At 44.3% G+C, this 11,276-nt stretch overlaps 1 long non-coding RNA gene across 1 annotated transcript; it reads left to right on the forward strand.

The window, feature by feature from the left end:
- Window positions 1-1,052: 1,052 nt before the first annotated feature.
- LOC141573144 (uncharacterized) lies at window positions 1,053-11,034 on the forward strand. The gene is made up of 3 exons (XR_016020992.1): window positions 1,053-1,130; window positions 10,250-10,400; window positions 10,835-11,034. It is a non-coding gene; the product is annotated as an uncharacterized LOC141573144 (long non-coding RNA).
- The last annotated feature ends 242 nt before the right edge of the window (window positions 11,035-11,276 follow it).

Consider the following 11,276-nt stretch of genomic DNA (forward strand, 5'->3'; position numbering starts at 1 on the left):
TTGTAAGGGTGGAACAACACTTTCTCCACATTGCTGCATCTATAGGAGAAATTAGGAGACCAAGTTGGGTTACTTTAAAAGAAAATAAAAAGAAATCATTTTGCTCACTCATGTTGATGGACTGACTTGGTAACCATATCTCATATAGTATGTTGCCATTTGGTTCTCATAACCCTGTGAGGTAAGTCATTACTTTTCCCATTTACGGAAGGGGTTCAGAGAGGATGAGGAAAAGAGTGGGATTCCACTTTGGTCCTGCCTAATTGCACAGGAACCACAGCTCTGTGCTGCCTTGTGAGATCGTGAACTGAGCGTGAGATTGGGGGGGGGGGGGGCCTGTGGGAGTAGGCAGTACCAGTTATGTCTTCAGCCTGTACTAACGGGAGCTTTTAAGGACGGAGCCAGGGGACTGACAAGGGCATTTAGGGTGATGGCCTAGGGTCTGGCATGGCTTGGGGTGGGTTGAGGCTTTAGTTGGTGGGCTTCACACGTAGACTCAGTATGAAGTGGGTCTTGGGGGAAAGAGTTCTCATGGCTGGAGAGTTGTGGAAGGCTTTCTCCGGAGCCCTTTGCTGCCCATGGGAGAGAGTGGAGTCCTCAGAACCTTGGAACATGGGCTCAGCACCAGGGCAGGAGTAGGGCTTTCCTGATGTTGGCCCTGTGTGTGGCCATTGGCGTGGGGGAGTGTGTACGGGAGAGATGATGATGGAGATGGCGCTGCAGGATAGCAACCCTGAAGTTTCTGCTCAGACAGTCACAACCTTCTCCCCTTCTTCAGAAGCACCCCCGCCCCATTACTCTGTGACAAAGGGTGGGACTGCACCTGCTCCTCTTTCCTTTTACACACACACCTGGGACACACACACACACACACAAATCCTTTTGTGCCTTCCCCTAGAAGGTTTCGATTACATATTCATCCCTCCATTCATTCATTTATTTATGAATAAATATTCCTCATTGCCAGGACCCATAGCCTGTAACCTGATCTTCCTGAACACGGGAGGGGGAGGGGAGTGGCAAGCATGCAGCTGAGTGGCCCTTAATTCCCTGCTCTCCTCAGAGGTGACCCCGAGCAAGGACCTGCATGGGAGAAATTAGCAAGGCTCAGTTTTCTGGAATCTACACAGGTAAGTAAAGCCCTGGTGTTACCTGGGAAGCTGGCCTGGCACCAGGTTTCTGCTGGGGGCATGAGCAGGGCTCACCTATCAGTGAGCCTATCCCTCTCCCTACACAAAAAGCCACATATCCTCAGCATGCTATTTAATACACCGTGCAGTTCTGTCATAACCTGCTTCTCCTGCCTCCTCCTCCCGACAGGCCACTCTGCTGGCCCCCAGAGTCTTGAAGCTGGCCTTCCATTTCCAGGCCTCCAAGCCTTCCTTCCTTCCCTCTGCTCATCCAAACCACCATATCCTTCAAGGCGATTTACGTGCTGCCTCCTAGAAGAAGCCAGCTCTGAATCTTGCACTTGGAATTGATCAGGCTACCTTTCGGATCTCTCATCAAATTGCTTGTACCTCTGTTCCGTACTTTACCTCCTTTGGTCTTGTTTCATCAGAGGCGGCTCCTGGAGAACTGTGTTATTACTATTCTCCCTACTTCCCTGGGGTGCTAAACAATGTTGAAATGGGATCAGCCTTTTCCTGTGGAAACCCTTCTGTGGTCTCTCATTGCTCTTGAGATCAAGTCTGAACCTGTGAGGGTCCATGGGATCCAGTCTCCCTCTCTGGCCTCGTCTGTAAATTACTTGAGAGCACGGACCAGAGGAGCCACAGTAGGGGCAACTCATCTGAAACAGCTGAGGACAGGAAATGAACTAGCTCAGCTTCTGTCCTCAGCACTTCATGCCTACAGGGTCTTCCAGGCTGGAGTGGCTTTGAGGAAAGACCTTTCATTTTCCTTGCAAGAGTGGTGAGTGAGGAGGGGTCCCCAGAGAAGCATCTCCTCTCTCCCCTTCCCGGAGGGTGAAAGACACACAGGCACGATAAGCCTTTTCCATCTGGCATTGTCTGCCTCAGACTTACTGGAGGGCCCCTCAGTGTAATTCTCTGGACTTGCAGCTGTGGAAAGTCCCCTTAGCAATGCCTTCTTGACCTGTTGGCCTACATTGTCTGCTGTGTCCGGTTTTATGGGCTTCTGAAGGAAATGCCCACATATTTGGGATATGATTCTATGTGCTACTAACCTGACACTACAGCAGCTTCCAAACTCCCCTGGGAAGTGAAAGTGATGAATTGAAGGAGGCCATGGTCACTGGGCTAGAATCCCAGACCTAGGAAAGTGCAGCAACTTAGTATCTGGTCTGCCAAACTTGCAAACTCAGATCTCTTTATTTGTAAAAAGATGAGGGGTGGGTAGTTAGAAGGAGAGTTGGATTTTCAAACTTTATTTTTTTTCTTGGCTATCGAAACCTGTCTTCAAAGAAAAGCTGACAGAGGAAGCTAACTACGTGAAGATACCCTTGTAGCTTCTGCTCTGTTTAAAATGGGAACTGGGACCTTGTTCCCCATCCTGTTTTCCCAGTCTAAGCAGAAACCCCAGGGCTCTTTGGGCTTAGATTAAAAACCCATGATATGACCCAGCCATTCTACTCCTAGGTATTTACCCAAGACAAAGGCAAACAGGTCCACAAAAAAACTTGTACACAAACATTGCACATGAATATTGAAGCGTTTTTGGTAATAGCCCCAAACCGGAAGCAACCTCAGTGTCTACCAACAGCTGGATGGATGAACAAATTATGTGTTTGTACAGTGCAATATTGCTGGGTAGCAAAGAGCAATGAATGAACTACTGATATGTGCAACAGGATGAATGAATCTCAAAATGTTGATGCTGAAGTGAAAAAAGCCAGACCAAAACAAGTGTATCCTGCACAACTCCATTTATATGACACTCTAGGACATTCAAACTAACCTTTAGTGAAAAATCAGACCAGTTGTTGCCTAGGGATGGGAGTGTGGAGGGAAGGAATGTTTCCAAAGGGCATTAGGAAAACTTTAGGTGAAGAAAACATTCCAGATCATGATTAAGGTGATGATTTATAGGTGTATACATATAACAAAAATGTGTCAAATTGTCCACCTTAAATATGCAGTTTATTGTATGTCTATTATACCTTAATAAAGCGGTAAAAGGGAAAAAAAAGTCACTAGATTGTTTGATCTTGGAGAGCTAGCTTAGAAAGCACAAAGATTCTCACCCAGTTCTCACCCAGTTCTCACCAAAGCTAGTCCTGGGATCCTGTTCTCTCCAGAGCCCTGTGACCAATAAGGAACCCAACCCCCGTCCTGCCAGTGTTTAATGAGCTACCTGGTAAGAGGCTCTAGAAGTTTCCAGGCAGATACCTGAGAAATTCTCTTTGCCCTTTAGCTGGCAAATAACATTAGAACCCACACTTTTCTATTTTCGAGTGAATGCAAGTTGGAGTCCCATAGTCTGACCTGTTTCGTCCTCTCGGGCAGGCCTGGTTACACTCCCATTACAGAGCTTTTCCAAAACAACAACAATAACCACAGCAACAAAATGCGACCCTCACCTCTGCCCCATCGAGTGTTATTTTTGATTCATCTTTAAATTGTTTTCTTGGAAGGGCTTGTTCCCACCTGGGACTCGCTGAGGACGAGCAGCAGGTGAATGAGGACCTGTCCCTTGGGAGCAGCTTCTCCAGGAAAAGCGTCACCATATGCTCAGTAGCCAGAGCTGGGTGCTGGCTCATGGATTTTTCCAAACATTGGGATGAAATGGATAAAACACACTAGTGCTGCCAGGTGTAAAACAGAGAAGCAAGGCAGACGTGTATATATTTCCTTGTCTGCCAAGAGCTTCTACGTGCCCAGCATGACTCAGAGATTCACCAGGAAAGCACTAATTAAGCAATACAATTTTGATTTAATTGTTTTAGTTTTTGCTTTTGAATTCTTTCCCAGTACCTGTTAGCGCCGAGCGCTGGGCTGTGTGCTGGGAAATGCACAGGAAGCTCATAATTGAGTGGGGATGATCTTGTCAGAGATAAAAAGGTGTAACACAGTGCAATGCAGGGGTGAGGGTGGCCATGTGCTGTTTCCAGGCCACACCAAAGCCTTTCTAAGTCCCGTATGCCTCTAACCTGTTAGGAATTAAAGACAGGGGAGATCCTGTTAACCCAGAGTCATCAGGCACAGAGGAAATGGGGTTTAAGCTAAGCCTTAGAATGCCATGAGGGAGAGGTAGAAATTAGAAGAAAATCCAATAAAGAAACCAGAAATAAATGTAGTAAGAGAAATAGCGCGGCCTTGAATGTGATTGGACACAATGCTGAATGTGACTATAATTTTGTAAAGATTGAATAAAAAACAGAACGGTGTTAATTCCATATGAGTATGTACACCTCTGAAAGTGCACGTAACTGTCTGCTGAACTAATGTCTGAGCGAGCCTGGAGTAATCAAGTGGGACCTCTGCTTTATCTATATGGTTTAAATATTAACTCTTCCCAAGAGCTCTGTGACATTTTCTTTTATTATTTGTCAGCTATTTTGATTGTGGTAAAATACACACAACATAAAACTAACCATCTTAACCATTTTTAAGTGTACAGTGCAGTGGCATTAAGTACATTCACACTGCTGTACAACCAGCACCATTATCTGTCCCCAGAAATTTTTCATCACTCCAAATAGAAACTCTGCACCTATTGAACAGTAATATCTCCCAGGCCCTGGTAACCACCATTCCATTTTCTGTCTCTATAAGTTTCACTGGCCTAGGTACTTCCTACAAGTGGAATTACATAATAGTCGTCCTTTTTTGTCTGGCTTATTTCACTTAGCCTACTATCCTCAAGGTTCATCTGTGGTGTAGCCTGTGTCAGAATTTCATTTCCTTTTAAGCTAGAACAACAGTCCTTTGTACGTAGATACCACATTTTGTTTATCCATTTACCCATCTGTGGACATTTGAGTTGTTTCTTCTACCTTTTGGCTATTGTGAATAATGCCGCTGTGAACAATGATGTGTTGATATCTCTTCAAGACTCTGCTTTCAGTGCTTTTGGGTAAATACCCAGAAGTGAAATGGCTGGATCATACGGTTATCCATGTTTAACCTTAGAGGCCAGCATACTGTTTTCCACAGCTGCAAACAGGCAGCTGCAGCATTTTGCATTCCTATCAGCAGTGCACGAGGATTCCAATTTCTCCACTTCCTTGTCAATACTTGTTTTCTGTTTTTCTTTTTTTTTCTGTTTTGTTTTTTTTATAAGAGCCGTCCTAATGCGTGTGAACTGGTATCTCACTTGGTTTTGATTTGCATTTCCCTAATGATTAGTGGTGGTGACCATCACTTCAAGTGGATCTCAGAATTTTTAAGTAATAAAATATTTAAAAGATTTCAGTAATAAAAAAGGAAAAATTTAATGAAATACCTGGAAAACCTCGTATAAAGAGGGTGCCATAAAAATATATACACATTTTAAGAAAGGAAAAATCTGTATTAAAATTACACTGATGGTAACCACTCTGAGCACCTCTTGTCATTGCAGAAGTCAAACGTGACTTGTATTCATCTTTTGTTATCAGTATATATTGAGTATTACAATTTTGATAACAGTTTTATCCTTTCTTAAATGTGTATACATTTTTTTGGCACCCTCTGTATGTGTCTTATCTCTAGATGTTTCCAGTTTTCAACAAACATGATGTTTGCATTTTTACCTTTCACCACATGGAGTGTTTTTGGATGGTGGCAAAATCAACACCGCCTCATTCATTTCTGAGATGTGACGGTTTTGCACAGGCCTGGGCGCCTGGAGCAGCTTTTCCATTTGGATGGCCAGGTGGGAGGTGTAGGGATTAGGGGCTTGAAACGGTAGAGGCGAAGTGAGAGAGCAGGAAAATCATATCAATTAGCAAATTACATAGGGACGTTACAACGTCCCACCCCCACATCCCACCCCTCAAACAATTCACAACTATTTTGCTTCTAGATGAGTTGGAAATGACCCCTGGCCAAGGCTGGTCCTGAATGGAAGGCAGCGCCTGCACAAGTTGCAGGCAGTTTGCAAGTGGGGAGTGACCTGCTTGTTTCCAAGTAGTGGTGAAGGCACATGTCTGTCTGGGTGCAGACTTGCTCGAACTCGGGAAAGTTTCTGGAAATGCTCCTATACAGCTGTTGGTTCATTATAAGGCTGTGGGCAGTCTGCCTTTCTTCACTTTATCGAGCATCCCATTTTGCAGAGTGAGCTCAGTAGTGTTTTCTCCTGTCTACCATCCATCCCCATCTCCAGTCAGCTCAGATAAGTAGGTTTCTGATCCAGGGAGGAGCTCTACGTAGGATGGAGACAAATTCAAAGTCAGCATAAAGACTTCTTGGCTGAGATTTGTTACCTTTGAGATCAAAAGTTTAAGCTATTTGAGTAATATGACTTGCTCTTGATATAATATATTCTTACAAATTTTGCTCAAACGGGAAGCCGAACTGGCCATCTCAAACTCTCACCTTTTCTGTCTGACTGTTTTCAAGCCTAATTCAGCCTGTTAGGGTAGTGCAGTGTTTATTAGTTTAAAAATAAAATAAATCCCTTTTAAGTTCCCAGAAAAAGCATGTCACTGTACTGGGAGATTTCCAGTTAGGAAAGTGACCTCAGAGAGCGACTTATCAAAATCTCGATATAAATGCAATTCCATTAAAGAAGCTCGGAGAGCCCACCTCTGAGGGTCTTTGCCCTGCCTGCCTTCCTTTCTGCTGGGACTATCATCTTTTCTACCTGGCAAATCTTTCCTTTGAGACCAGCTCAGGCATCGTCTCCTTTGTAAAGCCTTTCTGGCTCCCTGGACAGGTAGAAACTCCCCTCTGGGCTCAACACCTTTGCGGCACTTACTGAATCCAAGTGGGGTCGGTGTAGACATTTCCTCTCTGCCATTAGTTTAGAACCTTACGAAGTGGCTGGCTCATAATAGGTCTTCAGGAATCTGTCTGTGAAGCGTTTTCACTTCATGCCATGTTTTCTGATTAGGCAGGAACCAGATTGGACCAAGGCACCACAGTTTTTAATCTTGGATTCTTTGAGCACAGGGGCCTGGAAAGAGGCCATCAGCAACACAACAGACGAGATCCATGGTTTTCCTGTTCCCGGTCCTCATGAAGATGCTGCTCTCGCACTTAGCTCCCTTTGCTTCCCGTAGTCAGAAGGGGATATATGGGTTTTATACTGAGAACAGCCACAGGCCTAATTCTAGGCACTTTCCTAGAAACTTGAATTTTGGCCCTAGGACAGCACCCTGCCAAGCCAGGGCCAGTCTTTGCACTTCCTGGGAGCACTTTCCTGACTCTGGGAAAATACGTGCTCCCTGATGTCAGGGCCAGAAATGGGCTGGAGATGGTCAAGGGGCTGACCAGCAGCTGAAGTGTGGACTCTTCCTCTGTGGAAGTTGTGGTCAAACAAACAGCCATTTTGGAATGCCTGCCAGCTGTCTCCAGTAACCGTGTCTTTGACTACCCAGAGCCATTGTCAAGGCCTGCCCTGCAAGATGCAGCAGGCTTGGGCTTTTTTGGGTTGTCTTCTAATGAATTTGCTTGAGTTTACAGAACTAAATTTCTCTCTCTCATTTTCTCTCTCTCTCTCTGCATTTGGAGATTCGGCAAAAACTTTTAACAAAATCCAGTGGTAGCTTTAAGTAATTTGGATTTAATCATTGTTATTCTTTCCATCTTTTGTCTAACATCTTTGTATAACCTCTCTGTATTTATAATTTTTTTAAAAATTATCAAAACCATATAGCCATATGGCAGAGAGTTGGAGAACAGAAAAGAGAAAAAAAAAAGTTCACTCAATCCCATCATTGTGTCGCAACAATTTGGGTGTATTCTCTCCTAATTTAGTGTCTAGTTAGTTAAAGTTAGAGTAATCAGAAAATACTGTGTGATTCATTGTGGGTTCCCCCCCGCTGAAAATTGTGTCATAAGCAGTTTTTCTTTGGAACTCTATGGTCACCAGAAATTATTTTAGCATCTGTAGAATATTAAAGGATGGAGTTTCGTCAGAACTCCCTTGCTTGCTTTGTTTTAAACTTTCACTTCTAGTAGAGCTATTCCTTAAACAAATGTGTTGGCTTTCTCTGCCCAGGCCTACCTGTGAATGTCCTGTTTAGCTGTCTTTGTCCTGGATTTTGGTATCTAGGTCCCTGGAGAGTCTCTACCTCTTCAGGGCTCTTCCTTGGCACAGTTGTTCTTAAGTGCACTTAACTTATGGGAATTCAAACCTAACGTCTAGGTGTCACTCCCTTTGCGTCACTATGGTACACAGCAATGGGAGCAGTGCTGGTGAACCTGTGCAATGAACGTGTGGGTTATTTTAAATGGTTCCTGATCAGTGGCAGAGAATGTGTAGCCTGTCCACAAGGGGCCAGGCAGGTGGGTTTTGCCAAGGTCCTTGAAAAAAAAAGAAAGAATAATTTAAGGGTCCCAGAAAAGCCTTGACTAACAATCATAGGAACTGATAAAGGGTTGTATATACAAAACCATGTGGGGTGTAAGTTTTAGAAATTTTAAGGGATTTCCAAAGGTAATTTTTATTTAATTTTCTACTTTCACTCTGATTTAGGACAAGATGTGACTTCATGATTGTTGGAAATGACCTAAGCTAACGTGGTTGGTCTTCCAGCACATGTCATGTGCTCTCAATAACCTCTAGGAATGGGAAGTAGATAGAGGCAATTTGTCCCCTTCCCTCAATTTCTCCCGTGGTGGCATGTTACAATAAAAGCAAGTCTTCGACCAAATTCCGCCAAGAGCAAGCCTGCATAAAAGCAGTCATACAACCTATTCTTATAAAGTCAGGGATGTATCTATCACCTTGCATAAGATGTTTGCTCCGAGGTGGGTGAAATAATATTCTCACGGTAGGATCGGCCAATGTACAGTGAGTCAGGTGCTAGAGCCCTGAAGTGGGGAACCCCAGCACCAAACGGAGCTCAGGACCTCCAGAAGGTTAGGCCTGCCCTTGCAGGGGTGGTGGGTATTGTAACATCTTTCCAACTAACCACATTGAACAGCATTCATTTCCCCCATGAAAAATGAAAAACTATTTCTGATGTCTCATACGGTAATTATGGAACCCTTTAGATTGCCAGCGATATTTGAATCTTACTTTCGCTACCTCTGGAATGTGGATTCCTGATTAGACGGCTTCAGATGCTAACTTGCCAGATTCCTAGGATGTGGATTAAAGTTGGACTACAACTAGAAACAACCAAAATGCCCACTAAATAATTTTACATGTTTCTTAAATAACATTTAGTACAATTGTATCATGAGACACTCTATTGATGAAATGAAAGACTAAGGCAGCCCCCTGGGAACTGGTGAGGAAAGACCTCCAGGATATAGGATTCAGTGAAAAGAGCAGAGTGCAGACATGTGAGTGAATAATATGCTATATTTTGTGTACCTGGCGCTAGAGGGGAATGAGAGTTTATATTTCTATGTTCTTATAATTGCCAAAAGAGTCTCTGCAAGGAAACACAAAATTAAATTACCCCAGGGGTAGTGGTGGGAAAGGGGATTGGAAATGGGGTGAGAAGGGGAAAGCAAGACTTTTCCCTGTAACACATTTTACACTGTTTTGATTTTTTAACCCTGTGCATGTATCGCCTATTCTAAGCACATGACTATATAAGTTAATTTTCACATACAGACATCATACTATTTATTCTAAAGTATTTGAAAGTACATTCCAACACAGGCAACATGACGGGGGCCCTCACTCCTGGCGTCACTTTAAGGCAGTTCTCAAACCAGGGACCAGGTACGTAGAACTAGAGGAGAAGCATCTTGGTAGAGGATCTAGAAAAAAAAACCCAGACACTGACCTATTCGAGAGTAGAATGGAGCTTTGTGGAGAGACCTCCTGGCTCACTGCATACAACCTACCGCCGGCCTTCAATTCTCTGGGGTGGAATGGGTGTCCAACAGGATGTGAGGGTCGGGTCCTTGTGAGTTCCATCTGTCTGGGGTGTGGGGACTTTCTAAAGAAAATTTCATTTGGTCTCCACAATACCTCTGAAAAGGAGTAAATAGTATCCCCATTGGACACAAGACACTAGGGCTCAAAAGCCACACGTTTGGATTCAAGTCATTTGACCACATTATTTTTATTCGGACACACAGGAGCTGTGCTCTGTTCGGAATTTAAGTATTTCTGCAAGTAGTTATTCAAGACAAGAGCGCTTTGTCTTGCCCTTGACCTTTGTTTCTTTTTACGGATACAGGGAATTTTCCTGATGGTTTCAAGGAAAGTCTGCATATACAGCATGAGAAGAGGAAAGAAAAGTCAAAGCCAAGAGGCCTCAGTCCTTGCAACCTGGGAGCCACAAATGTGACTCTAACCTTTCTCACAGCCATTGCTAAAAGGCAATGCAGGTAAGTTTGTCCTGTTCTGTGGCCCACACTAGGTACCTGGAGGCCAGCTGGGCAGAGCTACGACAGCTGACAGTGCCTACATCTCTGTTTATAAGTAGAGATTGAAAAAAACAAAAGCCTCCAGAAGGTAAGAGGCTCTTCCTTTCCCGTAGTGATTTGCAAAGGAGAAAGTTCTGGAGACTTTCCAGCAGCAAGACGTTGGTCGATCCGTTGGTCCCCTTGATCATTGCTCCTTATCAGTATTTCCGCCTGTGACTCACCCACCTCCAACACTTTCAGTCCAGAGGAGCTGTCACCCTGTAAAGGGCAGGGACGCACAAGGGCCACCTCCCTATGCCATTTACATTCTCATCTCAATGACTCTTATTTGTATCACCAGATGCTCACCGATGAACCATGACAGGCATTGTCTCATTTGATTCTTGCATTAACAGAGAGGAAGGCCAGACAGGTGAGAGATTACTTTCATTGGAGGGAGAACAAGACCTAAAGCAGGAGATGGAACCAGGCCTAGAAGCCAGGTCAGGAAACCCTCGTCAGGAGCTCTTCCCATCATGGCAAGTGTCGGGGTGAAGAGTCTCAGGATCTGGGTCTGTCCACCCCTCCTGGCCAGCAAAGCTTTTGTCTCATCTGCCACTGTGTCTCCAGTCCTGGGAAGAGCCAGGCTGGCTCAGGGGCATTCGACCTGTGCAGTGGGACAGCACTTCACACTCAGAAAGGCCCATGCTTGGTTCAGTGCTCTGCTGTTAACCATCTTGAAATCCTTAACACTTTTTATTTTTATTTTTAAGATTTTATTGGGGAAGGGGAACAGGTCTTTTTTTTTTTTAATTGGGGAACAGTGTGTACTTCCAGGACTTTTTTCCAAGTCAAGTT

This window comes from Rhinolophus sinicus, chromosome 4, assembly GCF_057876585.1.
Source record: "Rhinolophus sinicus isolate RSI-liver-muscle chromosome 4, RSI-T2T, whole genome shotgun sequence".
Taxonomy (NCBI): Eukaryota; Metazoa; Chordata; class Mammalia; order Chiroptera; family Rhinolophidae; genus Rhinolophus; species Rhinolophus sinicus.